Source organism: Trichosurus vulpecula, chromosome 1 (assembly GCF_011100635.1).
Source record: "Trichosurus vulpecula isolate mTriVul1 chromosome 1, mTriVul1.pri, whole genome shotgun sequence".
In the NCBI taxonomy this organism is placed as follows: domain Eukaryota; kingdom Metazoa; phylum Chordata; class Mammalia; order Diprotodontia; family Phalangeridae; genus Trichosurus; species Trichosurus vulpecula.
Window position 1 is genome coordinate 439,336,689 of NC_050573.1, and position 26,821 is coordinate 439,363,509.

A 26,821-nucleotide genomic window follows, 5' to 3' on the forward strand; every position below is an offset into this window, starting at 1 on the left:
TTCACCTTCTGAAATAATTGTGCAGGATCAAATTGCCTGAAGTTCCCACTCACTCACACCACTCCCATCTCGCCTGAGTGCTGCATGATGTAGACACAAACAACCTAACTTCAAGCGTTGGTGGTCCCTACCCCGGCTCCCCATGACAATGATTCGATCTGAACCCAACCTGCTTTATAAGAGGCAGAAAACACTGAAAGCCACACAACAGAAAGAGAGCACAACTGTGGAACGTGGGGGTAGGGGGTACAACTCTAAAAATCTCTCTCTCTCCCATCAGAATTTGCACATGGACCCAACTATGCCTCCATGCCCCCTAACCTAGTCCCAGGAGTCTGAGCAAGAGAACGTATATGTGGCATATTGGTGGAAAGAGGAGTCAAATAGTGAGGAGGAAAGTCCAAGTACTGAAGACAGATGAAAAAGGATAAAAGACAGAAGGGCCAGGAGAGAAAGGCAGGGTATATAAGCCCAACTACTAAGTAGATAAACTTACAGTGAGATTCTCTCTCTCTCTCTCTCTCTCTCTCTCTCTCTCTCTCTCTCTCTCTCTCTTTCTCATATACAATTATACACACATACATATATGTATATATAATATGTATATAACTATGTACACTTTCACATACATATATGAATAACCACAAGTTACTCATGAAAAAGACAGCAAGACAATACGCATTTTGTATTTCTCAGAAATAACTGAATAACAGCAAGACACTTTGGAATAGTACAAAAGAAAAGTATAATTTTTAAAAGTAGAAATTAGAATGAAAATTATGTCAGAAATCAGAGCTGTCAAAGAAGAAATAAGACAATAAAATAGACAACTTGGAGCACATTATGGAGAATCTTTTAAAATAAGAGAGGGTTTGAAAAAGATGATGATAGATTTGGAACTCAAAATTATAGAAGTAGAAGAAAAATTCAAAAACATATATAAAGCCAGATGTGGTCATACACATCAGTCATCCTTTCTACTGGGTGGGGGGTGGCACTGAGGCTAGTGGATCACTTGAGCTCAGGAGTTTTAAACTACAAGAGGTCTAAAGCTGACCAGGTGCCTGCACTAAGTCCAGCACCAACATGGGAACCCCCAGGAGTAGAGTCCACCAAGCTGCCCGACAAGGGGAGAATCAGCCCAAGTCAGAAATGGAGCAGGTCTAAGCTCCCATGCTAATTGAACATTTCCAGCCTAGGTGAGATAGGGAGATCCAATCTCAAAGACAAACAAACAAAAACTATTTCTATATAATCCCAAATGATCAAATTTGAAGACTGGATGGGTAGAAATAATTTAAATAGTATACGTCACCATTAAAAAGCCCGAATACTATAGTCCAGGAAATAATATAAGAAAACTGTCCAGAAGTCTAAAAAACAGATGGGAACGCATGATGGGTAGAATCAGGTAAGCTCACCATCTGCGAAAAGTCACAAGCTTATAACTCCAAGGCATGTAACAGTTATATCTCAATCTAGGTATAGAGGAAAGTAAAATCTGAATAGCCGTTTACAACCAGGCATCTATGTGAAATTGGAGAAAAGAGTAGAATATCATATCCTAAAAAAGCAAAGGTGATATGAATGTAACCCAAAACCAAATGGAAATGTGTGGACAATTAATAAAAAGGAGACATTTAAGTCATTCCTCCAAAAGAAAACAGTGAGTAATTAATCTACAAACACTTCAAACAGGAAAAACACACCAGCATTTCTGGGATTTAGCTAAAGCAATCCTCAGAGGATAAACTGTATTTCTGAAAATATGCATATATACATATGCAGCAATATTTATTAGAAAGAGAAGATTAGCTAATAAACCTACAAAGTGCAAAAAAGAAGACATTTTAAAAGTTAAAGAATCAATAAAATGAAAATAATAGACTATAGAAATTATAAAAACTACAAGCTTATTTAAGGCTAACAAATTCATAAAAACTTTGGCTAACTTGATTTAAAAAATGGGAAAAGAAAATAAATCAAACCATCAAATTCAAAAATGAGCATGGTGAATAAATAGTGAATAGAGAACAAATAAAAGTAATTGTTAGAAACTATCATCAGTTACATGCCAGCAAAATGGAGACTGGAAAGGAAATTGATGATTATCTGCCAAATGATAAAATAGCAAAATTAACCAAAAAATACAGATCTCAGAACACTAAATCTCAGAAAGAAACATTAAATGAGCCCGAAAGGAACTACCAAAGGTAGGGGGAGTGCGGATCTAGGTAAATTCTGTCAAATGATTAACATGTAATTAATTCTTATGAGTCAAAAATTATTCTTATTACCTGACGAAAAAAGGATTTTACCTAACTCTTTTTATGGCAACAAATATAGTCCTAATATATAACCATGGAAGGATAAAACAGAGATGGAGAATTATAGAGTAAAATCACTAGTGAATATTGATGAAAATTTTAAAAATAAAATTCTATGAAAATAATGACAACAATATAGGTGTATGTGTGGCTATGTCAATTATTCATTATAATCAATACTTCTAGACCTTAAACTATATTATATTATGAAGCAATGGTTATCAAAATAATTTGGTACTAGTTAAAAAAAATAGAAAAGTATATCCGTGGAATAGTAAGAAATAGTAGAAAAGTGAGGCTCAGAAATAATCTAACATTAGTTTAGCATCTGAGAAACCTAATAATATAAATTCGTGTCCTTATTTGATAATAACTAATGGGAAAACGCAATTTGACAGAAAACAGTAGTTTAGACCAGCATATTACACTAAGTTCCAAATAGATGTCTGACTTAGATATAAAAACTCACAGCACAAAGAAAATTAGAGGAGAAAGATGGAAGGTACTTCCACAACTATGGCTGGGGGGCAGATAAAGTTATTGATATATTTTTCTCCTTTATAACATACATTTCTCAATGCAGCCTTCTACTTTCCTCGCCCAAAGGGCCATTCCTCATTTTGTTGGTTAGTCGTTTCATTTTAGTTGTGCCTGGCTTTTCATGGCCCCATTTAGAGTTTCCTATTTCCTTCTCCAGCTCATTTTACAGATGAGGAAACCAAGGCAAACAGAATTAAGTGACTGGCCTAGCATCGCCTGAGACTTGATTTGAGATGACTCTCCCTGACTCCAAGCTTGGCACTCTATCCACCAACTATCCATCTCTGATAACAAAGAATAAAAAAGGGAAAAAAATCCCGTTCAAAAAAGACTAACATTCTGTAGTTTTCCACAAGAATATGCTAGGGTGGGGATATTTAAGTATACAAGGGACAGAGATTCTCATAAAACCTAAAATAAACAATTTTGATTTCTTAAAATTGTAACTGGGACAAGGTCATAAAGATAGTAAACATCAGTTGAGAAAATCCCACACAGCAGAGGGCTTGTGGGAAGGTAGGTTGTCAGAGTTCCACTTAGAGAAATAACTACGATGTCAAAACAAATGCCATCAGTGCATGCCCCATCAATTTTAAATCTACTTTCTTATTCATTATCAATTTCCTTAGGGATCACAAATGTTGATGATCATTTACACTAATGACCAGTGGGGCAACTACATTGATACTAGTGATCACAGATACAGTTTTACCGCATATACAGATCTCGCATGCTTTTTGCCACCCTCTGTTCATGAGAGATAAAAATAAGAATTATCAGGGGCACCTAGGTGGCCCAATCAATAGAGTACTGGGCCTGGAGTTTTGAATACCTAAGTTCAAATCCATCCTCAGACACTTATTCGCTGTGTGACCCTGGCTAAGTCACTTAATCTCTGTATGCATCATCTGAAGTCATTTATCCTCAGTTTCATCGTCTCTAAGACGGGGCTAATAATAGCCTCTACCTCACAGGGTCGTTATGAGGATCAAACGAGATAGCTTACCACAGTGCCTAGCACATAGTAAGCATGATATAAATCTTTATTTATTACTATCACTATTACTTCCATTATCAGATTTGGGGGTTTTGGTCAAGACCTGTGATTTGATCAATGTGGGAATGGCTTAAATAATTGTATGCAATTTAAAGTTGCAGCAAGAGCATGGAGAAGTTAAGTGGCTTGCCCATGGTTACATAACTAGAATGTATAAAGAGGCACAATTTGAACCCAGGTCTTCTGGACTGCAAGCTCAGCCTTCCCACCACTCGGTCAACACAGTGATCTTCTATGTATGCTGGTATGTATAGTTCCTTACTGTGTGACTGCTAAAATTCACCTGTTAACGAACATCTTGACTATACAAGCATTTATTTGTACCTAAGATGGGGGCAGCTAAGAGGCGCAGTGGATAGAGTGCCCTGGAATCAGGGAGACTCATTTTTCTGAGTTCAAATCTAGCCTCAGACACTTACCAGCTGTGTGACCTCAGACAAGTCACTTAACTCTGTTTGCCTCAGTTTCCTCATCTGTAAAATGAGCTGGAGAAGGAAATGGCAAACCACTTCAGTATCTTTGCCGAGATGGAGTCATGAAGAGTTGGGCACGACTGAAATGACTGAACAGTAACAACCTAAGATGGGAAGCCAGTCAACTACTTTAAATGGTAGTTAAAGCTAAGATGAAAACCAGAGAGTTAGGCCTAGGAGAGACCTTAACAGCCAACTAGGCCTAGAGTGACTTGCCCAAGGTCACACAAGAAACAAACAGCGGAGCTGAGATCTAAACAGAGGTCTCCAGACTCAAGATCCAGGGTCCTCTCCACCACCTCACACTGTGCTTTAGACTTTGCAGTCAACATAAAAATATAAAGCCAAAGTCACGTCAACTCTTAGAGCCAGAAAGTTTAAGTTCAGGTATAGGTGAAAAGAAATTGCTGCTCCACTTGAGTTTCTACGCTGAAAAACAAACATTTGTTCCTGCCTTCTGATAAATGTAGAAGTGAAATGTGGAAGGAGAGAATTTGGGTGTATTTTTCAGCTCAGATTCTTCCATGTAATTCTAGAAATCATTAAGAGCTGTTATACGACAAACGCTCATCTGTGATATCCTGCTTATAACGTGACTAAAGGCTGTGACTCATCCATTCCACATGGATAGGGCCTTTTTATTTCTTCTGTGACCAACTGTTTTATAGATTTTCTTAGTGAGAAAGACCATTTGCTGCAAAGACTGTGATTGGGTATGAATCTAAGATATGGCTAGAAGTACGTACAAATCTTTTCTTGCAAATTGTTTTCTCTTTCTACTTTAGGCCAGAAGCGATCCTTAATCACTCAGCTTTTTTCTTTGAAAACAATAAATAAAACCATCCCAGCTCTGCAACACACATAAAACCTTATTCTCGTCCTGCTTCTTGCTCTGCCCCGCAGGGAATTAATTCAACTGTGGGACTCCCAGAGATTTCAAAGTAGTCTTTGAGCTCTGACCTTACTATTTTGCCACTGATCCCCTTGCTAGTCCTCCCACAGGATACTTCATCTCCCTAGTCCTTGGGTTTTTGCTGGCTGCCTCCCATGCCTGGAATTCTCTCCTTCCTCCTGTCTGCCCCTTGGCGTCCCTGCCTTCCTTCAAGTCCTGGATAAAATTCTACCATCTATAAGAAGTCTTTCACAATCTTCCTCAATGCCACTTCCTCCTCTCAGTTAATTATCTCCAACTTATCCTGTAGATAGTTTGTACATAATTGTTTGCATGTTATGTCTCCTTTGCCTTGAGAGCAGGGACTGATTGTTTAGCCTTTTTTTTTGCATCCCTAGCACTTAACACAGTTGGCCTGGAAGACAGTAGGTACTTAATAAATGCTTGTTGACTGACTAACCAGTTGAGAGGGGATGGGCTTATTGTAACATCCCTCTCACCTAGATTTAAACACCCCAGGCACTGAGGTTATCATGTCAGGGCAAGTGTGTGAGTTGGGCTGGGTTGAGGGGAGGGAGGATATGCCCACTGGCACCCATCTAGCAGGGTTGATTAAACTTCTTTTCCACAAATGAGTTCCCATTTGTCATTAGGATGGATACCATGTAGTAGATGTCCCTTTGAGATCCTGCCTTTTTATGGGTCCTCATTTCTTTCTTGCTAAGAGGAACATCTGTCTCTTTATACTTCTTTCAAACAGTGCCTGATACATAGTAGGCACTTAATAAGTGTTTATTGATTGATTTTGGAAACAGTAGAACTGTGGGCTCTCAGGATGTTCTTCAAACCTCATTTTCTAAGTCTACTGGTTAACTCTGATTGGATCATGTAGTTTAGGGCAAAGCAACCTGTCAGAAGTAGGCTAGAAAGTTGCTGATCCATATTCTTTTGGCACAGGGGAAGGAAGGCAGAAGATCGGAGATCCACAGTAGGCAACTGCCAAACAGGGGGCTTCCTGATCATATATACCTAACTAAGAATCCTGCCAGTTCAAGATAAATTTGGGGTAAATAAGTCGTCTTTTAAAATGCAAATACTCCTTGAGAAGATTAAGCCTCCATATAAACCTTATGGGAATTCAATGATTCATATTTAGAAGTAATTACTTTGATTCAATTACTTTCATCCCAACTCAGAGTTCATATTATCAGTGAAATGACGAAATGGTAGTTTTGTTGGAAGTAGGGAGGGAGAACAGGATAATCTTAGATTTTTGTTAGTCCTGGAGACTGCAGGCCTGGAAAGATGCTGGAGCGGGAAAGGCTGGAAACCTAAAAGGCAGCATGATGATCTTATGAAGGTGAAAGAGAAGCCAAGGGGTAAAAAAAGGGTATAGAAAGGTAGATCAGTGGGCCCTAAGAAAGAAATTGTTTCCACTGGAATTCTATGTATGGCACCTGTACCCTATTCCATACTTGGATATGTTCAGATTTTTATGAAGGTTATCACTTGGTACTCCATCTCCCCTCACCTTCATCTTTACATAGGTTGTCCCTCATGCCTGGAATGCACTCCATCCTCACTTCCACCTCTTAGAATTTCTGGCTTCCTTCAGGGCTCAGCTCAAGAGCCATCTTCTACATTAGCCCTTCCTAATTCACTTCCCTCATCCCTGCCCCCCATGTTTTATTAACTTTGTATTTGTCACATAATAGGTGCTAAATTTTGTTGACGGATTGATCAATACATTGTTGTAGTTACAGGTGTGCATGCTGCCCTGACAGAATATAAACTCCTTGAGGGCAGGTGCTTTATTTTTTTTCAGATCACATGGCAAATAGACCCTAAGACTCAAGGGTGGGAAACCTGTGGCCTTGAGGCCACATGTGGCCCTCTAAGGCCTCAAGTGTGGCCCTTTGTCTAGATTCAGTCAAAGGGTCACACTTGAGGACCTAGAGGGTCAAAGGTTCCCCATCCCCAACCTAGGTCTTCTGAAACCCAGGGTAGTGTTTTTTCCAAGGAAGTGCCTTCTCTTGGTAACCTGGCACATGGGAAAACCCACCCAACTTCTAGCTGGACAAATGCTAGATAATGCTGATGATTCCATTGGGCATCTAAGTGTGTATATGTGCCAGAGGATGACTGAGCACAATGATATTTTATAAACCATCAGCTGACTCAGTACTGATTTTAATTTTTGAAAATTCTCCTTTTTAAAGCCTAATGTCTGACATCTGTTTTATTTGTGACCTGGAGCAGATTTCCTTGATAAGCAGTGTACTTGTGCTTACCTCACTGGTTTTTCATAATCTAGCCTGTATTCATTTCTTTGTGATCGACAAACAGAAACTGGAGGCTAAATAGTTTCAAAAAGAAAATTCAGTCTATTTCAAGTTCTTCAGTCTTGAGGAACTGCCAATAACCGATGGCAATTTTGCTCAGCACTTTTAAGTGAACTCCCATATGCATGCGGGATTCTGGCAGGAGCATAAGAGAATTGCCAAGATCCAACATTTTTCTACTCTCATTATACTAGCACTCAAGAGAGAGTCATTAAACTATTTAATGACACCACTGCTTCATTTGTACTGCCATTAGCATAAGATCCAAGTTATCACCAGTACTAATGCTTTATAAATCAAGTCCCTAGAGATCTAAACAAGAGAAGACACAGCACAAAGGGAAGATGAGTGATAATGGAAGGGCAGAGGGCTAAAACAGCTCCAGCTCCATCTCCATGAGCCCTGTGCTTCTGAAAATGCTGTTCTTTCAAAACCTCATTTTACGTCACATGAGCAACCAACCCGAATAGAAAGACAGTATCGGGCTGGCATTCTGCCTTTGGTGTCAAAATGTCCCATCACTGTCCTGCCAACCACATGGCCCCCAATTTGTCTTCCTTTGAAATAGGACAAAATATCCTGAATGGGGTCAATTAGAAATGCACGTCATGAGATGAGCACCAAATGAAAGAAAATGTTCACTTTATGGGCAGCTCTATTTGGTAAACATTTCTCCCATGCGGCCCTGCAAGACTAAAGAATTTAATGTCTATAAAACTCACCAGAGAGCCCAGGGGAATAAAGGCTCAGCCCCTAAGGGATGAGTACACTTGACCAGAGGTGAACGGAGCCAGAATGAACTCCTGGCATGGCCATCAACTGAGGCTTTGCACAAGTCACTGTGGCCCCAATTTTTGGATGGGAGAATGGAAACAGAGAGGCTTGCAGAACTTCTTTCTTAACATCTTCTCTGGGGGCTTCAAATTACCAAGGATTTCTCAGTTAATCAGTAAGCATTGATTAAGCATTTGTTATATGTCAGGACTGTGCTAGACACTTAGGATATAAAAGATAAATAAAAAGACCCTGTCTTCCAGGAGGATGCATGGGGTGGGGAGGGGAGGTGGGGGAACCAGGTCTTCTTTTCACAGGGAGAAGGAACAAGTATCCCCTTAATATACTACAGGCTAGGCAGTCAGGTGGTGCAGTGGATAGAGTGCTGGGTCTAGAGTCAGGAAGACTTGAGTTCAAATGTGGCCTCAGACACTTAGTGGCTGTGTGACCCTGGGCAAGTCACTTAACCCTGTTTGCCTCGTCTGCAAGATGAGCTGGAGAAGGCAATGGAAAACTACTCCAAGAAAATCACAAATGGGGTCACAAAAAGTCAGACACGACTGAACCAACTGAACTATCCTGAAATGAAGGTTTTTTATCCATTCCATAGCCATCTTCTGCTTCAACTGTTCTACTACATGGTTTACTAAATTTCCTGCCATCAGAATGGATTTTTCCCCATAGTTGCCCTTTAAGCCAACAATGCTGTCCTCCGCAATTGGTTCCTCCAACAATGCCCCTCATTCCCTATCCTAATTCTTCGATATTACCAACAGTCTGTGCATCTGGTCATTCTCCAGACCTTGCACCGGCTTGGCAAAGACCATTGACATCACTTGGCCCATCTCGACCAGCCACTCTACCCGGTTCAAGGGCATATCTAGGTAGAAAAGGGTCATGGCTGAGAGGGGCTGCATGCCTCTCCCTCTCCCTCTCCTCCTCAATATCTGCAAATTGTGTGTAGTCACATTCTCCTTCCCTCAAATCTAGGTAAAATAAAAGTATATACTCCTCTCTAAAATCATGGTTTCTTCCTACTCTGTTCAACTAGGTAATGTGTAGTGTAGTGGGAAGAACCATCGTGAGAGGGTTTGAATCCTACTTCTGACACTATATGTGTGACCTTTGTTTTTTGTTCTTTTTTTGGAGGTGGGGAAGGCAGGGCAATTGGGGTTAAGTGACTTGCCCAAGGTCACACAGCTAGTAAGTGTGTCAAGTGTCTGAGGCCAGATTTGACCTCAGGTCCTCCTGACTCCAGGGTCAGCGCTCTACTCACTGTGCTGCCTAGCTGCCCCTCAGTTTTCTCAGCTGGAAAATGGACATGAGAATACGCGTTACCTATCATAAGGAAAAAGCTTTATTAGCCTTGAAGCATTTTAGAAATGAGTTATATCTATCTAGTCTTTCCTTCATCTAACTATTACATCCTCTACTTTTTCACTACCAATTAATCAACAGACATTTATTAACCACCTACTATGAGCCTGCACTGTACTAGGAACTGGGATTACAAACTATAATCAATGAAACAATCCCTTTTCCCAGTGAATTCTCCCCATTTGCCAAAACACCTGCTCTAAACCCTTAGTGGATTAAATAGAAATGAAGTAATGACATCCTACCATACCTCCCACATTTACTTTTCTGAATATGTAGATTATCACGTTTTGCCTCTTTGATATCCATAATACAACATGTATTTGGTTTTATACCAAGCATTTAAAAATATACAATGGAAATTTAGTCAGTTGTCTGTCCTTTCCAACCATTCAACCAACAGTATTTATTGGACACCTACTATGTGCTCAGCCCTTTAAGATCAGCTCCTAAAGTCAAGGGGTTTACAATCAGATTTATGCTCATGGAACAAACAAAAAGCCCCATGTAATTAAGTGTTAAATTGGGTGGTACAGATTTAATGCTGTCTGTGATTACTATTGTGCCAGAGTCCATGCATCTATGGGTTATTATTAGTATATTATTAAAGCAATGGTGATTGTATTATCTATCACTCATATCCATTCAAAATTAAATGGTTATTAATTAAGCACCTACTATTAGCCAGGCAGACACTATGCTAGGCACAACTGGCCAAAGGAACAGCACGTTATGAAATACGGAAGATTCTTATTTTAAAAGAAAATTAAATGAATTTAAAATTTAAATTGCAGATATTGAGGAGGAGAGGGAGAGGGAGAGGCATGCAGCCCCTCTCAGCCATGACCCTTTCTACCTAGATACGCCCTTGAACTGGGTAGAGTGGCAGGTTGAGATGCGCCAAATGATGTCAATGGTCTTTGCCAAAATTTAAAAGAAAATTCGAAGGGCTGTTAGGGAGGATCTGGTCCAAACCTCTCATTTTGCACAAGAGGAAATTGATTCTCAGGTAGGTAGAGGGACTTGTTAATAGTCCCATGGTTTGTGAAGGTGAGAACCATGATGAGACTCCTGTTCCCTAATTCCAAGGTGAGTGCTTCTTCCTCTCCAGACTCTGCTTGCTGGGTTGTTTTGTGGCACATGGTGTTGCTATGTCTTCCACTCCTGTAGGGCTGACCAGAGGAGGCTGCTATCCTTGGCTAAGAATGGTAAATGGGAATAATTCTCTTAATTTAGTCTGGAAATGCTCCATTAGAAATTGAGCCATGGGAGAGGTATTAACGAACTCAACTCTGCCCTGAAAAAAGGCATCAGAATTGAGGATGCAAGTGGTATTTATAAATTAAGAAAAACCTGAATATCCCATGTGGTTTGGACAGATTTCTCCTTGAAGACACATGCAAAAAATACCATCTGAACGTTTGCAATCACAGTAATGCTATAATGTTATAATAAGAGTTTTTCCTTTCAAGTGAGTGGGATTCTGTAATGTGATAAGCAGGTCACACTAAGACATTAGAGAGAGATTTAATTTACTGGGGTGGCCTGGGTTACTGCAGTGGGAAAGGAACAGATGGCAGCAACTGCAGTCGTGAGACACATTCTCATTTTAAACAAAGAGATGAATTTTTATTATCTTTCATCTGGATCTTCAGCTTTATAGACCAGGATACTATTGTGCTGGAGATGCACTAGGAAAACACATTTTAAATTGCTAGACTGAAAACATCTAGGCTTCAAAATGTTTTTTTTTGGTGAAAATAGTTTGGAGGGTGACTTCTCCTTTCTTTCCTTGGGTGACCCTCTTGTTTGGGAAAGGTGGTAGACACAGTGGAGAAGCTGGAGGCATCTCTCAGATCAATCACTAGTAGTGGAATAGCAAAGCTATGCTATACTGGCAGCACCACATGCTATGGGATAGCTGGAGAGGGGAGGAGAAGGGCCACAAGAACCAAGCTATGGGAGCCACAGGAGATTGGGAGTGAGGTACAGCAATAGGTGGAGATCATCAAGCTCATCTTATTTCTCTAAGCCTATCTTTGTCAGGAAACTGATGTCAATGCTACGACTTTCATATGGCCAATACTCAATGCATTCATATGAGAGAGGCAGCTTGTGAGAATGGATAGAGTGATAGACTTGGAGTTAGGAAGACCTGGATTCAAATCCTGCCTCTGATACATCTGCTAGCTGTATGACCCTAGGCAATTGACTTAATTTCTTCCAGTCTCATTTTTCTCATCTATAAGATGGGAATAGTTACAGCACCTACTTCATAGGGCTGTTTTGGGTATCTGATAATGTGTAAAGTATGAATTTTAGCTATAATAATAATTATTAATAATATATAAGACTTTGAGACAGCTAGGTGGTACAGTGGATAGAGTGCCAGGCCTGGAGTTAGGAAGACCTGAGTTCAAGTTCGGCCTCAGACACTTATTAGTTGTGTAACCCTGGGTAAGTCACTTAACCTTGTTTGCCTCAGTTCCCTCATCTGTGAAATGAGCCGAAGAAGGATATTGTAAACCACTCCAGTATCTCTGCTAAGAGAACCCCAAATGGGGTCAGGAAGAGTTGGACACAACTGAACAACAATAAAAGACTCACCATTCTTCTCTTCTTTCCTCTCTACCCAGTGCTGTGGTACCTTAGAAAGAACAGTGACTCTGGACACAGAGGACCTCAGTCCAAATCCTCGCACTCAGTGTCTGGGGGACTTTGGGTAAGTCACTTAACCTCTGTAGGCCTCAGTTTCCTTGTCTATAAAATTAGGAGGTTAGAAGATACGGCCTTTGGAGTCCCTGAAGCCTTTAGATCTATGATACCCAGATTGAACCCTTGATCTGGGCAGATGGCTCAGCAGCAGTTCTTCCTCAAGCCCTGGAGACTCAGCACTGGAATGACACACTTGGCCAGTGACTTGGTTTAGTCATTCAGTCACGTAAGCCTCTTCTGACACGCTAATACTGTCCATTGCCAAGAAAATTGTCAAAGGGTGGTTTGCCATTTCCTTCCCTGGTGGATTATGGCAAACAGAGGTTAAGTACCTTGCTCAAGGTCACACAGTTAGTGAGTGTCCGAGGCCGGATTTGAAGTCAGGTCTTCCCGACTCTGGGCCCACTGATCCTAGCTGCCTCTTGGCCATGGCTAGAAGTACCCATTTTTAGAGGTAAGAGGGAAGCTTAAATCCAATACCCAAAGGATTTTGGGCTCCCCTTCAGGGATGTTCTAGCAGTCTATCAGCATTGCAGAACTGGATGTTTCCTTGGAGGGCTCCTCCCAGGTAGGGCTGAATCCCAATCATCCCATGTGACTCTTAACCTTCAGCATGTCCCTTGAAGGGGGATTCAGTGGGATAGAGGGGAAAGCAATGTGGATCTGAAATCAGAGAATCTTGTCTCTACCCCTTACTACCTGGATGACCCTATACAAGTCATTTCCTGTTTTCAAGCTTCTTTCCATCTGTAAAATGAGGGAGTTAGACTAGTACTTTTAGTTCTAAATCTATACTCCTACTTCCTTGCTTAGGAATCTTAGAACTTACTGAGTATATTTTTTTTTCTTTGGAATTATAAATTTTAGCACTGAAAAAGACCTCAAGATTGTCCAGTGCATTCCTGCCAGACTTTTTCCTGTTCAGTCGTTTCAATAATGTCTTACTCTTCCTGATTCCATTTGGGGTTTTCTGGGCAAAGGTACTGGAGGGGTTTGCCATTTCCTTCTTCAGCTCATTTGACAGAAGAGGAAACTGAGGCAAAGGGGGTTAAGTGCCTTGCCCAGGGTCACACAGTTAGCAAGTGTCTGAGGCTGGATTTGAACTCAGGAAGATGAGTTTTCCTGATTCCAGGCCCAGCACTCTATCCACTGCGCCACCTAGCTGCCTAAGTGTCCATGTCTTTCTGTCCATTAATAAAAACTGTTCTTTGCTGAATGTCTACTGAGTGCTTACAGGAAGTAGCAGAGAAGCTAGAAGCAGGGTCCTTTGAGTTCTGAGACAAATTTTTGATGTTGGGCTTGGGAGAGTTATTTTGGGAGGGAGCTGAGCCATGTGACTGATATTATTCAATGGCCCTCCAGAGTGAACAAAGTCTGTGAGCTCAGATAGGGGATCTTAAGCCATAGGCTCCAATAGTAAGTTGTTTTCATTCATTCAATTCCATTTAACAAGAATTTATTAGTCTGTGTATTTGGCATTGTAAATTCAAAAGCAGATGACATGGTGGCTGTGTCTGAAGAGTTTACAAGTCAATTATAAGGATAATAGAGGAGATCCAAGATACCTCTCCACCCCAGCACACACACACACACACACACACACACACACACACACACACACAGAAACACAGCTTAGAAAACAATGCCAGGCAAGGAAGCATTGTAGTATGGCAGAAAGAACACCAGACTGAGAATCCTGACTCGTTGACACTGACTTACCAATCTTAAGAAAAAAAATCACTTTTCCTTCTATAAACCTCAGTTTTCTTATCTGTAAATGAGAGGATTAGACTTGGTGCTTTCTAAGATCCCTAGGCTACTAGGTGGTGTGGTGGATGGAGGGCCAGGCCCGGAGTCAGAAAGATTCAACTTACTGAGTTCAAAGTTGGTCTCAGACACTTACTAGCTATGTGACCCTGGGCAAGTCACTTAACCCTGTTTGCCTCAGTTTCCTCATTTGTAAAATGAGCCAGAGAAGGAAATGGCAAATCACTCCGTTATCTTTGCCAAGAAAACTCCAAATGGGGTCACAAAGAGTCAGACACAACCGAACAACAATAATAACAATGAGGTCCCTAGGATCTAAGGCCTTGTGATCCTATGAAGTTAAAAGCTTGATTGTGTGAAACACTAAGTGCTAGGAGAATTCAGAGAAGGTGACTATCATGTTGAGAAGGCTCGTCGGGGAACGTTTCACAGAAGAATCTTTGGCTGGCCCTTAAAGAAAGCAGGAGACCTGGAGGCAGTATGGCACAGCAGAGAAGTATATTAGTTCTGGAGTTAGAGGTGTATTTCTATGACGCTTTTGTTATCTCAATATTTTGCCTTTTTGTTAGGTATGTTTAACATCTAAAACTATCATTATTGTTGGTGGTTTGGTGTGGAATTATCATTTACCATGTGGCTGTGAGAATGGGAAAGGTTGGTTGGCGCTCAAGAGCTAGGATGGTGAGTAGGGGAATTGTATTTCCCCTCAACAGGCTTACTCCAAGGATCCTGCCTCTGGGTACCTAGACCTACCAGAGTAAAAACACATTAGAGTGAACAAACCCAAAGTGATTAGGTACTAATGTGCCCGAAGGAAGAGATAATACATATATGGTAAGACACTGTGTGTGTGTGTTGGGGGGGGTCTGGATAAAGGGACACCCCAGGTCCACAATGGACCCCCCACATTTGGGGACCTGTGCGTGTGGTTTGTCCATAACCCTCAATGATGCTCTTCATTTTACAGTGGGACTCTTCTGTAAAGGGAGGGTGTTGGATTAGATAGTCTACAAGGTACTTCCAGGCTCTAGGTCTATAATCGTATGATTAGCAGGGAAAAGTGGTCAAGGGCATCCTTTGGACAAAGGCACAGAAGTAAGAATGAGCGGGATATATGAAAAGAGTGCTGGTCCTAACTAAGAGACTGGTGGGGGGAAGGGGCAGCTAGGCAACACAGGGAGTAGAGCACCGACCCTGGAGTCAGGAGGACCTAAGTTCAAATATGACCTCAGACACTTGACACACTTACTAGCTGTGTGACCTTGAGCAAGTCACTTAACCCCAATTGCCCTGCCTTCCCTGCCTCAAAAAAAAAAAAGAAAAAAATAGAGGTGGGGGGAGAGGAGAGGGAGAGTTGGTTAATGATGGGAAGCAGTGAAAAACAAGGTTGGGTAGGATCAGTTGGGTCAAATAGATGGAATGCTACAGATGGAGTATTATTTTTTAAATTGGGATGAAAGTAGCATTTTAGAGAGACTGATCTGGCACCCTATGCAGGATGGAATGGGGAGCCTTCAGGACAGTGATTTGGGTAAGACAGACGATCCTTCCGGATGGAGAAACTAGTGGTATCTGAACTGTGGAATGAGAAAACCCACATTTTTCTCAAAATGACGCTACAGAAACTGGAATGATAAAGGTCAGGTTTTTCCCTTGGGAATCTAATATCTTTCAAGCCTGAAGAGCACTTCCTTCAGTGGGAAAGATTTAATTCATTTTTTTCCCTAGCCACAAAGTCCACATATTCCTGATCTCCAAAAACCTTTAGGTTAAAACCAACATTCAAATCCCTGATAGCAGACCCAGTTCATAAGTACAAACAACATGTGGGACTCTTTGTGCTCATGAAACTGCACGTGCTGTTGACTCACTCTCATGTGATTTTTGTGCTGTTGGGATCTTTAGGAAAATGTAACACACAAAAAAACAAACACGAAAAATTAAAAAAACAAAGCCAGCGTTACCGATCCAGTGCTGCCTTTTACCATGGAGAGGTCAGCCTTTTGCTACCAGCAAGGAAAGGAAATTGAGAGTTAGTTATCTTTGGGTCTGAGACTGGTCTGGCCACAAGAGGGGGTAGCTCTTCCGTCAGAAGATGAATGCCTGAGTCTGCTCCCGGGACTTGGGACACAGGATCATTGACTTGGGAAGCGCTTTTCCTCAACGATGAGAAATGCAGACCGCTATGCTGGAAATCACATTGAAAAGCTGGTTCCCTCTTAGCAGCTGTGTGAGGGAAAATCGGTCCTGGATAAAACGAGGCGAAGTACAATCTACAGAAACATATGGATCTTGTGTTTTCTTTTTGATACACAAATGAGAACTTCCAAGATTTAATTCATCTTTCCTACCTTCTCTCCCCAACGATGAGTCAGCGTTCTCTTTGTCACCACTATTTTAGGGCATAGTTTTCCACCTTCTTTTGGTAAACTAGAGGAAGCTAGGTGGCTCAGGGGATATGAGAGCTAGACTGAGAGTCAGAAAGACTTGAGTTCAAATCCTTCCTCAAACACTTACTAGTCATGCACCCTGAGCAAATCAGTTACTCTCTCTCACACTGAGATTCCCCATCTGTAAAATGGGGATGATAATCATGCCTACCTCTCGGGGTTGTTGTGAGGACCCAGTGAGATAAAATATAAAGTGCTTTGCAAACATCCAAATGCTAGCTATTATTTAGGACTTAGTAAAATCTCTCTCTCATAATAAACTCTTGATAAATGCCTGTTGACTGACAACCTGGGCTCCGTGAACTTTCTTTTCAAAAAAGATTTGAAAACCTGTATTTTAAGATAATTGGGTTCCTCTGTAATCCTCTGTATTTTGTTTTATGCATTTAAAACATTCTGAAAAGGAGTCCATAGGCTTCATTGGACTGTCAAATGGGTCCATAGCACAAAAAGATTAAGAACCCTTGCTCTATCATCTTGCCTTCTTCTAATAAGAGAGAAGTGATTGATCAATACATTAAAAAAATTCTAAACTAGTTTAGAAGGCTTTCTGTTACTTACTTGTATTATTATTTTAGGATGATAAATTTGGAGCTAGAAGAAACCTTGGACAGGATTCAGTCCAACTCCCTCATTTTATAGATGAGGAACTGAAGCCCCAGCAAGGCCAAGTAACTTGGCTCACAGGTAGAATATGACAGAGGTGGGATTGAACCCGCATCTTCTGACTCTAAAGGCACTGTTATTCTCATCTTCTCTAGTCTTCTCTATTCTCCATTAACGTCCCTGCACCATGCAGCCTCATCTGGAGTGCATGATATTGCACCAAGCCCTCAGCGGAAGGCACTCCGATGAGCCCAGAGCAGTCACAGATGACCTGAGCCCCCTGCATTTCACAGGAGAATTCTTGCCAAATTGAGACTGCCAAATAGGAGCATGGACTGGAATGCTGGAACCCAAATCAGTTTTGATTAAAAACACGGTAACAGATGTTACAATTCTAATGTGATTCAAAAATTTTCCTCTAGAAAAACAACCCCAGACCAACTGTAACCACTCCTTACTCCACATACCTCCTCCCTTATGACAAACCTTAGCAGCATTCAGTACTCTTTAAATGCTGGGGCAACTACGTGGCTTAGTGGATAGAGTATTGGTCCGGGAATCAGGAGGACCTAAGTTCAAATTTGGCCTCAGAATCTGGAAGACACCTCTTCCCGAGTTAAAATCCAGCCGCAGACACTTACTAGCTATGTGACCCTGGGCAAGTCACTTAACCTGGTTTGCCTCAGCTTCCTCATCTGTAAAATGAGCTGGAGAAGGAAATGGCAAACCACTCCAGGATCTCTGCCAAGAAATCCCCAAATGGGGCCATGAACAGTAGGATATGATTGAAAGACTGAATAACAACAGGAACAGTCTGGCAGGAATGGACCAGATAATCTCTTGAGAGCTTTTTCAGTGTTAAAATCTATAATTCTAAAAGAAAAAAATATATTCAGTAAGGATGAATAGACACTAGAATAGATTCCTAAGTGACCCCAAATGGGGTCATGAAGAGTGGGACACAATTGAAATGACTGAATAACAACAACAAATGATGAAAACATCCAATGACACCTAGCTCTCTCTCCTAGCTTATAACATATACACAATATCAAATTTACTATACAAATGAATGTATTGCTATTACATATGTTAAATTGGCAGGTTTTATTTATTTGGTGAGGGTGAAGGGCAAGACTAGCCAGTACAGACCTTCCTCTCTCAATTCATTTCATCTCTTTGGACCTCAGGTAAGGAACTATAAAAGAAGGGGATTCGACAAGATAGTTGAACTAAGATCTCCTCTAGCTGTACATCAGACCAGTCAATAAAGACTGAGTCACCCACACTTTATGAGGCAGGTACGATTACAGGAACGGGTACCACAAATGCCGTTTTTGAACAAGATCTGCCTTCTTCAAAGATCTCAACAATCCTTTAAGATGAGGCAGAAGGCATTACCTCATAGTTACTGCTTCTAACGCAGGAAACCTCTCCTTTCAAAGCTTATGGCCAGTGTTCAAAATTAGGTGCCCTCGGGCTGGCCACAATGCTGCTGCTGGCTGGCCCTACATCCCATCTCCATGTTGCTTTACCCCCTCCCATTCCTAATGCACTCACCTGAAGAAAATGAGGAGCATTATCAGAAGACACCTTAGAGACAACCCTCCAAACGCTCTAAGAAAATTGTACATTTCTGGCTGAACTGGGCATCACTTTATTACTTCACCTGGGGTCAGAGAAAGGAGATCATGCTTTGGGGAAGGACTGTGGTTCAGTGGGAGGTGCACTAAATCTGGAATCACGGTTTGGGTTAAATTTCAGTCCAACTTTTTAATAAACTGTGTAACCATGGGTAATTCACATAACGTTTTTAGACTTCACGTTCTTTTTATTTAGGATGAGGAAGTGGTGGATTCAGTCTCTGAAATTCTCTCTTGTCAGTTCAGAGTCTAAGTTCCTTTGTGGTTCCATAATTTTGGGGAATACTACTTAGCGATTACGATTTTTCTCAAAGAAATGCTCAGTTGTATCAAGATTGCTGTATCTATATAAATAAAATAATTAAACGGAACTTAACCCTCTTCCCCATTTGCCACTCCCACACCCCCTTGTGACAGTCAAAAGTATTAATGCAGAAGAAGTTGGGGGGTGGAGTACCAGCAGGGACAGGCAATACAGCTTAAAACATAATTATGGAATTTTCCCCCCTCTGTCAAAAAACCCTCATTGGAGTTGACCGAAAGGCCTTTGCTGTTTATGTTATTACATGATCTCATACTACTGGAGCTGGGCAAGGGGGGACTGGTCATCTTTGTGCCCCAAGTGTGGCTGGAAAGGAGAGTCTTCTAGTAGCAGGCTTCTTTGAGCTCAGTGCTGACTTTAGAAGCCCCCTCTAATAAACTTGTAATTACCAAGACATCAAAGATACCCCCACTGGTTTCAGAGAATCTTTAAAATGGAAGGGATCTCCAAGACCTATAGCTGAACAGAAATCCCTTCTACAATATATTTGACAAGTCATCTACCCTTTGCTTTGTTATGGTTGCTGTTGCTCAGTCATTTAGTTGTCTCTGATTCTGTGTAACCTCGTGGACCATAGCATGCCAATACTTTCCATGGAGTTAGTGATTGGCCATTTCCTTCTCCAGTGGATTAAGGCAAACAGAGGTGAAGTGACTTAGCCAGGGTCACACAGGTAGTACGTGTGGCTGGATTTGAATTCAGGTCTTCTTGACTCCATGCCCAGTGCTCTATCCACTGAGCCACCCAGCTGCCTTCCTTTGCTTACAAATATCCAATGAGGGGAACCAGTTACCTCCTGAGGCAGCCCTTGCCACTCCTGGATAGCCTTGTCTATGTTAAAAGACTTCCAAGGTCCTTATGCTTCCCAAGGACTTCTACTGCTACATAGCCTGCTACTTCTCTCTAATGAAAGCTTTCCATGTTTTTTTTTTTCATCAACACTCCCTGAAGTAGTCATCTGGCAAAGCCTCCAAATAAACATTCTTATTACTCCTTTCTATCAGACTATATTTTTTTCATCTTTTAAAACTGTGTTCATTCAACTCAACATTCTCCATGAAATCTTCCACATTCCCTTGGTGAGTCCCAAATAACCTCAGAAATTCCTCTTTCCTCTTTATCCTTCTCATATCTCTGATTAGAAAGCATTCTGTGTTAAGCTCTCATGTGCCAGCTAAACTCAAGACTGGTTATGTGGATGCTGATATGTTTCTGTCATTAGTTCACACTTATAGTTCTCCAATCTTTCCCACTCGAGTATCATTTCCTTGGCAGGAACCAGTCTTCAATTTCCTTTTTTCATTCCTAGCCTGTCACTATGCAAACAAGCACTTCATCTTTTCTCATGATGACGAGGAATTCTCCAGGCCCTAAGATCTGATTAGTTTCCCAAAGCAAGTTGACTAAATTCCCATGAATTCAATTCAGAATCTGCCCACACTCTTTAAAATGGTGAAGGGAATCTTTTCTTTGGTTTCCTCCCACCTTCATTCCTCTTTCCCCTTCCTTGACCCTTTCCTCACCCTCCCAAGCCACTCATCCTCTATTCCATTCACATAAGACACGGATGTCGCCTGGTTATTAGCTAGAGTGTAAACAGAAAATGTTGAGTTTCTCCTGCAAGGTGTCTCTATTTTAATAGGAAGCTCCTGATGACCTTAGAGCCTTTAAAACCCAAAGGAATGTTATGGACTAGAATTTATCATTTTGATTCTTGTCTTGAATCAAATCACAGTGAGAACCATCACCTTCCCCTACTCATAAGGCTGATCCTGGCAGAGGTATCTAGGGCCAGCTTCTGGAGAGTGGGGATGTCCCACCAAGCCTGCTAGAGAAGGAGCTCAGTGGCAGACCACTACTGGCTGCCATTGTTCATTGTATCTTCCAAGAAAATAAGCAGTGGGGAAGATTGCCCTATGCCCTTGCTTAGTATCACCTGATACAGAGAGCACCAATCTCTACACAAGGGTTCTTATTTACCCTCTTCCCCACCATTAGATCTGTTGATAAATTTTAGGGAGTCCATGAACGTGGATGAGAAAAAAATTACATTTTTATTTTCACTAGTCTCTAAAGGAAATTTCTTTCAATTATGAATATAATCAGCAAAACATTATTCTAAGAAGGGGGACACAGTCTTCATCAGATTGCCAAAGAATACTGCTCTACGCTTTTTGTTCAGGGAATATTCAACAAATCAGGGAGAAAAGGGGGAGAGAAGCCATACAAGGAAAATATGAACAAGGCAAAACCTTCAGAGACCTACCTCATCTGTCCACACTTAGACTTTGAACAGGGACTGGGTGGCAGGATGGAGGTAAGGAAACATATTCTTCCCATCACCATGGTCCAGCCTCACTCAAAGTCATACTCTGAAGTCTCAGCTCAGCAATTCAATTTTCATAAGGAAACTGACATGAAAGTGGATTGAAAGTAGAAACTAGGGTAAACATGTTTTAATGAAAAACACATCCAACTCTTTTGCCCCCTTTCCAGGAATGTGACTGGAACAGTAAGGGACACATTTATTGGAACTTACCACTTCATACTTGTGAAGTGGATAAACGAAGCACAAGACAGGTTGAAGGCATGGAAACCCTTGTGCAAGACCTTCAAGGTCAATTATCCTTTTCGTTATATACAAATCTGAAAGGTCCTCTGGGAAAAATGTTGGAGCCACGTCCTTTGCTCTGACCTATTGTCACTCATTCTCAGTGACGTACCATCACTTCACATCCCACTAAATGCAACAGACAGCTATGTTTTGGTATGGTCTGATTGGAGCCATGCCATCCTCAGGGCAGAATAAATGGAAGAAGGGTCTGATGTTGTCCCCTTCTCCCTTGCTGCGTAGTGGCTCAAGAGCCAATGGTTCCAGCTAGTGCCAAGAGACCTGAGACTGATGAGCAGATGTTCACAATTTTCCTAGTTCCAAGAGGAGCCTTTGGTACAGTACAGAAGGATATCATAGAGCTAGCCAGAGAGTCATAAGCACTCAGGACCTACTCAAATGCTGACAAATATTGGAAAGTTAGTGTTTAAATGTGAGATAAATTAATTCCTTCTGGGAATTCGCATGCCAGAGGTTGCTCTGGAATAGGTAACTTCCTAAACAGGGCAATAGCAGCCACAAAGAGTAAAAAAGATGAAGGAAAACAACTTTAAAAAACCAGACAAACTAGAAGCTAGATTCAACGTGATACAAAATACACTGGGTTCAATCCGTATGAAAGAATATAACAAATGGTCTTAGACAATTAAGATTCTAATTAGAGTTGGGGTAAACATTATCCCTTACTCCCTCCCTTATAATAACAATTCACCTAAATGATTGAATTAATCCTGGTTATTTAAAATTTTTAATTTATTCATTAATAGTGAGATAGTGTGGCTTCATATGTAGAAAGCCAACCTCGAAGCCAGGAAAAACTTAGATTTGTCAATTGTGTTATAGAAAATGCATTGATTCTAGAGTCAGAGAACATGGCTCAAGTTCCACCTCTGACATACTGGTTACATGGCCTTGGGTAAGTCACTGAACTTTTCCAATACTCAAGGCAGCTTTCTAAGACTCTAAGTTGCAGAGGAGGTCTTGGCTTGTATTGGTGGAGGGATCTTCCTCCCCTAGAACTTCTCTATTTTAATGAAATCACATTCCCAGTCCCTATATCTATTCAGGTGTGTGTGTGTGTGTGTGTGTGTGTGTGTGTGTGTGTGTGTGTGTGTATACAGAGATCAACAACCCTCAGCACAGAGGCAGTTAGGCAGCACAATGGATAGAGAGCTGGTTATGGAGTCAGGAAGACCTGAGTTCAAATCTGGCCTCAGACCCTTACTAGCCCTATGACCCTGAATAAGTCACAACCTCTGACTCAGTTTCTGCCACTGTAAAACTGGGGTAATAACAATACCTAGCTGCCAGGGCTGTTGGGGAGATCAGGTGAACTATCTGTAAAGCGCTTAGCACAGGCCCCAGCACAAAGCAGGAACTTAATAAATGCTTGTTTCCTTCCTTTATCAGAGCTATCTAGTTAGCGTTCTTCCTCGTGACAAATGCTGAGCAAGTATTTTTATATTTAGGCTTCTAACATAAAAGCTGTCACGACATAAATACAAAGTTCTAATGATAAAAACAACAAAATAATTGACTATCGCAAAGAAAGGAAGACACTTGCCACTGCTTCATTTCCTGTTGTCTTGTTTAGCAATGCATCATGGGATTAGACCCAGGTACAATTGTTTAAGAGTCAGAGCTCACTGTGGTTACACAGCAGTTGGGAGAGGGCCACTGGGAGTCATCTGAGTGGGGAATTCCATGAGGAGGACAGGAGTGACCGAGGTAAGATTAATCTGGCAGCACTGTACAGGGTTAAAAGAGAAACTGGAAGTGGTTAATTCATTATTGCTGTAGTTCAGACAAGAGATAACGAAGGGCTGAATGAATGCGGTGTGGCTAGTGGAAGTGGAAAGAGGCAACAGACTGTGAGATGCTGTGCAGATGGACCTAGCAGGGCAACAGGAGGGAAGGGATGAGAAGGAGATGAAAATAATCTAAGGTTTTGAACCTGTGTGATTGGAAGCATAGTGGTGTCGTTTATGGAAATAGAACAGCTGTGAGGGAGTTTGTGTGTGTGTGTGTGTGTGTGTGTGTGTGTGTGTGTGTGTGTGTGTGTGTGACAGAAGATAACAAGTTTGATTTTGGAAAAGCTAAGTTTGAGATATCAGTGGGACATTTTGTTGGAGCTTTCTCTCAGACAGTTGGAGATATGGGACTGAAGCCCAGAAGAAAGGTCAGGGCCAGAGACATAGACTAAATGAGATGCTATTTGTAAAGCAGTTAGCGCAATGCCTGGGACAAAGCAGGTGCTTAACAAATGCTATTACCCCAGATGTGGGAGGTAAGGGATGGAGCTGGGAAGTGAATGAGAGCATTAGGAGAGAATGTAGAATGGGGCCTAAAACAGTGAACCTTAGGGAGTGACTACAGATAGAGGGTGAAGGAAGAAGAAGGGCCTGAGACAAAATGATTGGAGAGGTTTGAGTGAAACCTGGAGAGCATAATGCTAAGGTAGGCAAGGGAGGAAAGAATTTCAAAGAATGAAGGAATGATCAATACTGATCAGTGTTTCATACAGTTCAAGGAGGGTGAAGACTAAAGAAAAGTTCCTGGAGTTGGTCATTAGAAGGTCAAAGCTCAGCTCATATGCCGCCTCTTACAGGAAGCCTTTCTTGGTTGTTAGTGCTCTTCCCTGTCTGAAACAACCATGTATATACTTATCTGTTTACATCCAGTAAACTGTAAGTTCCACAAGGGAAGAAGTTATTTTTCATTTTGCCTTTTTATCCCCTTGTTGTTCAGTCATGTCCGACTCTTCATGACTCCACTTGGGGTTTTCTTGGCAGATACTAGAGTGGTTTGCCATTTTCTTCTTCAGCTCATTTTAATGATGAGGTAACTGAGGTAAACAGGGTGAAGTGACTTGCCCAGGGTCACATAGCTAGTGAGTGTCTGGGGCTGGATTTGAATTCAGGAAGATGAATTTTCCTGATTCCAAGGCATATCTGCTGTGCCATTTAGCCACAGGACCTACCAAGCAAAATGCCTTGTCTAGAGAAAGGATTTAATAAACGCCTATTGGATTGGATTGGTTACTGAGAACCTCTGAAGAAGAGTTTCAAGAGTGATGGAGTCGGGTTAGCTATCTATAATTAGTTTTACATAGAGGAAAACCTGATTCACATCCCATGAAGAACACACTTGTCCTCATCAAACCATCTTGGAAATGTGCATGGTAAGTCATATGGAAAACTAGGCAAGAGAACATAGATGGCTCGGTGTAAATTTATCACTTCTCCTGGAAAAATACCTCAAGGGGGTTAGGTTGAACATTTTCACATGTGAAGAGCAGCCTAGACACTTAAACCTCAAACACATCTTTAATCTACTTGGGACAAAGATGACTGGAAGGGGCTGGCATCCACCTATCTCTTCTTGGAGTCTGCCTGCAGCAAATGCGGTTTTGTAAAACCACAGATCTTTCTTTAAATAGTGAGCTTAAACATGCACTACAGCTGAGAGGAGAGAAATGCTGGCATTTGCAGATGAGTTATGTTTAGCTAATGGCTTTATCTAGAACATGGACAAATATTTGTTGAACGTCTAATATGTGTGAGGTATCGTTAAGTACATAAGTCACCCATTATGCTAATATCCTGATTGCATAATGCATATTTCTAAAATGCTAGTAATCATTCCTAAAGATAATCAAGTCCTTGTTTTCAATCCTATTTTCATTTTTAGAAGTTGCACTTTGGTGGTCATAGTTCACACTCCAATAAACACTCCTCTTCACAGACTGGTCACACCTAGAATTGGCTCCATATGGGTCTTGAAACCACGTATTAAGATGGGACTGGTCAGACATTTAGTCTAGATTTTCATGCTTTTCAAAGGCTGCAAGGTCAGTAATTTAAAAATCTGTTTTCAAAATCCAACCATTCACTCTGCAAACATTTACTGAGCACCTAATAGTACCCCAGCATTATACAGGGTGCTGAAGACAATAACCCTGCCCTCAAGAAGCTTATATTCTAGTAGTAGAAACACAGAGCTACAAGGCAATCACAGACAAGACAAATGGCTTTTTAACAAAAACAGGAGAGATGTTTAAAGACAGTATACATTGAATGACAGGTGAAGATAGCACCATCTTCCAGGGGAAGCCTTTTCTGACACTCTTAGCTGCAAGTCCCTCCCTCCCCAAACTACCTTGTATTCTCTCTTTTTCTCTGTGTGTGTGTGTGTGTGTGTGTATGTATGTATATGTGTGTGTATTATATATATATACACACATAATTTTCAATATATACCTTATACTCAATATATATGTATATATATATACATACACATATTTATATATTATTTATATATATTTAGATGTACACAGATATATGTGCATGTATATATATATATATACATATATATATATATATATATATATATATATATATATCTTCTACATTTATATCATGTTGTAGAATATAAATTCTTTGAGGGTAGGCACTGCCTAACTGTTGTCTTTGGTGTATTCCAGTAGCACAGTACCTGGCACATAGTAGGCACTTGTTGATGGACTGATGGACTATAATTGGAGTGGGAGTTTAAAATGGAGGAAAATAGCATGGACTGAACTGCTTAGGGAAGGTTCATAGCTTTAGAGCTGGAGAGGATCTTAGAGGCCATTGAGTTGAGTCTTCTCTTACAAACTAGGAAACCAAGGCCTCAATAGATTAAGTGACTTGCCCATGGTTGCACAGTCAGTAAGTGGCAGAGCTGTGTGACCTTGGGCAAGTCACTTAACCCCAATTGCCCTGCCTTCCCCCCTGCAAAAAAAAGAAGGAAAAAGGAGCTTTCAATGAAAAAGAACTGGAAATTAACAATGAGTCCCAAACATGGGATCTAATCCTTGGTTATGAAATGGCTCATAGCATCATACGTCCCTGAGGACTGACAGAAGAGAGGAGGAAAGTCTAAAT

The 26,821-nt window shown here is 41.1% G+C and overlaps 1 protein-coding gene across 1 annotated transcript in view; it reads right to left on the minus strand.

The window, feature by feature from the left end:
- PDE8B (phosphodiesterase 8B) overlaps positions 1-26,821 on the minus strand; it is a 143,979-nt gene that overhangs the window by 39,816 nt on the left and 77,342 nt on the right. The gene's annotated exons all lie outside the window — the stretch shown is intronic.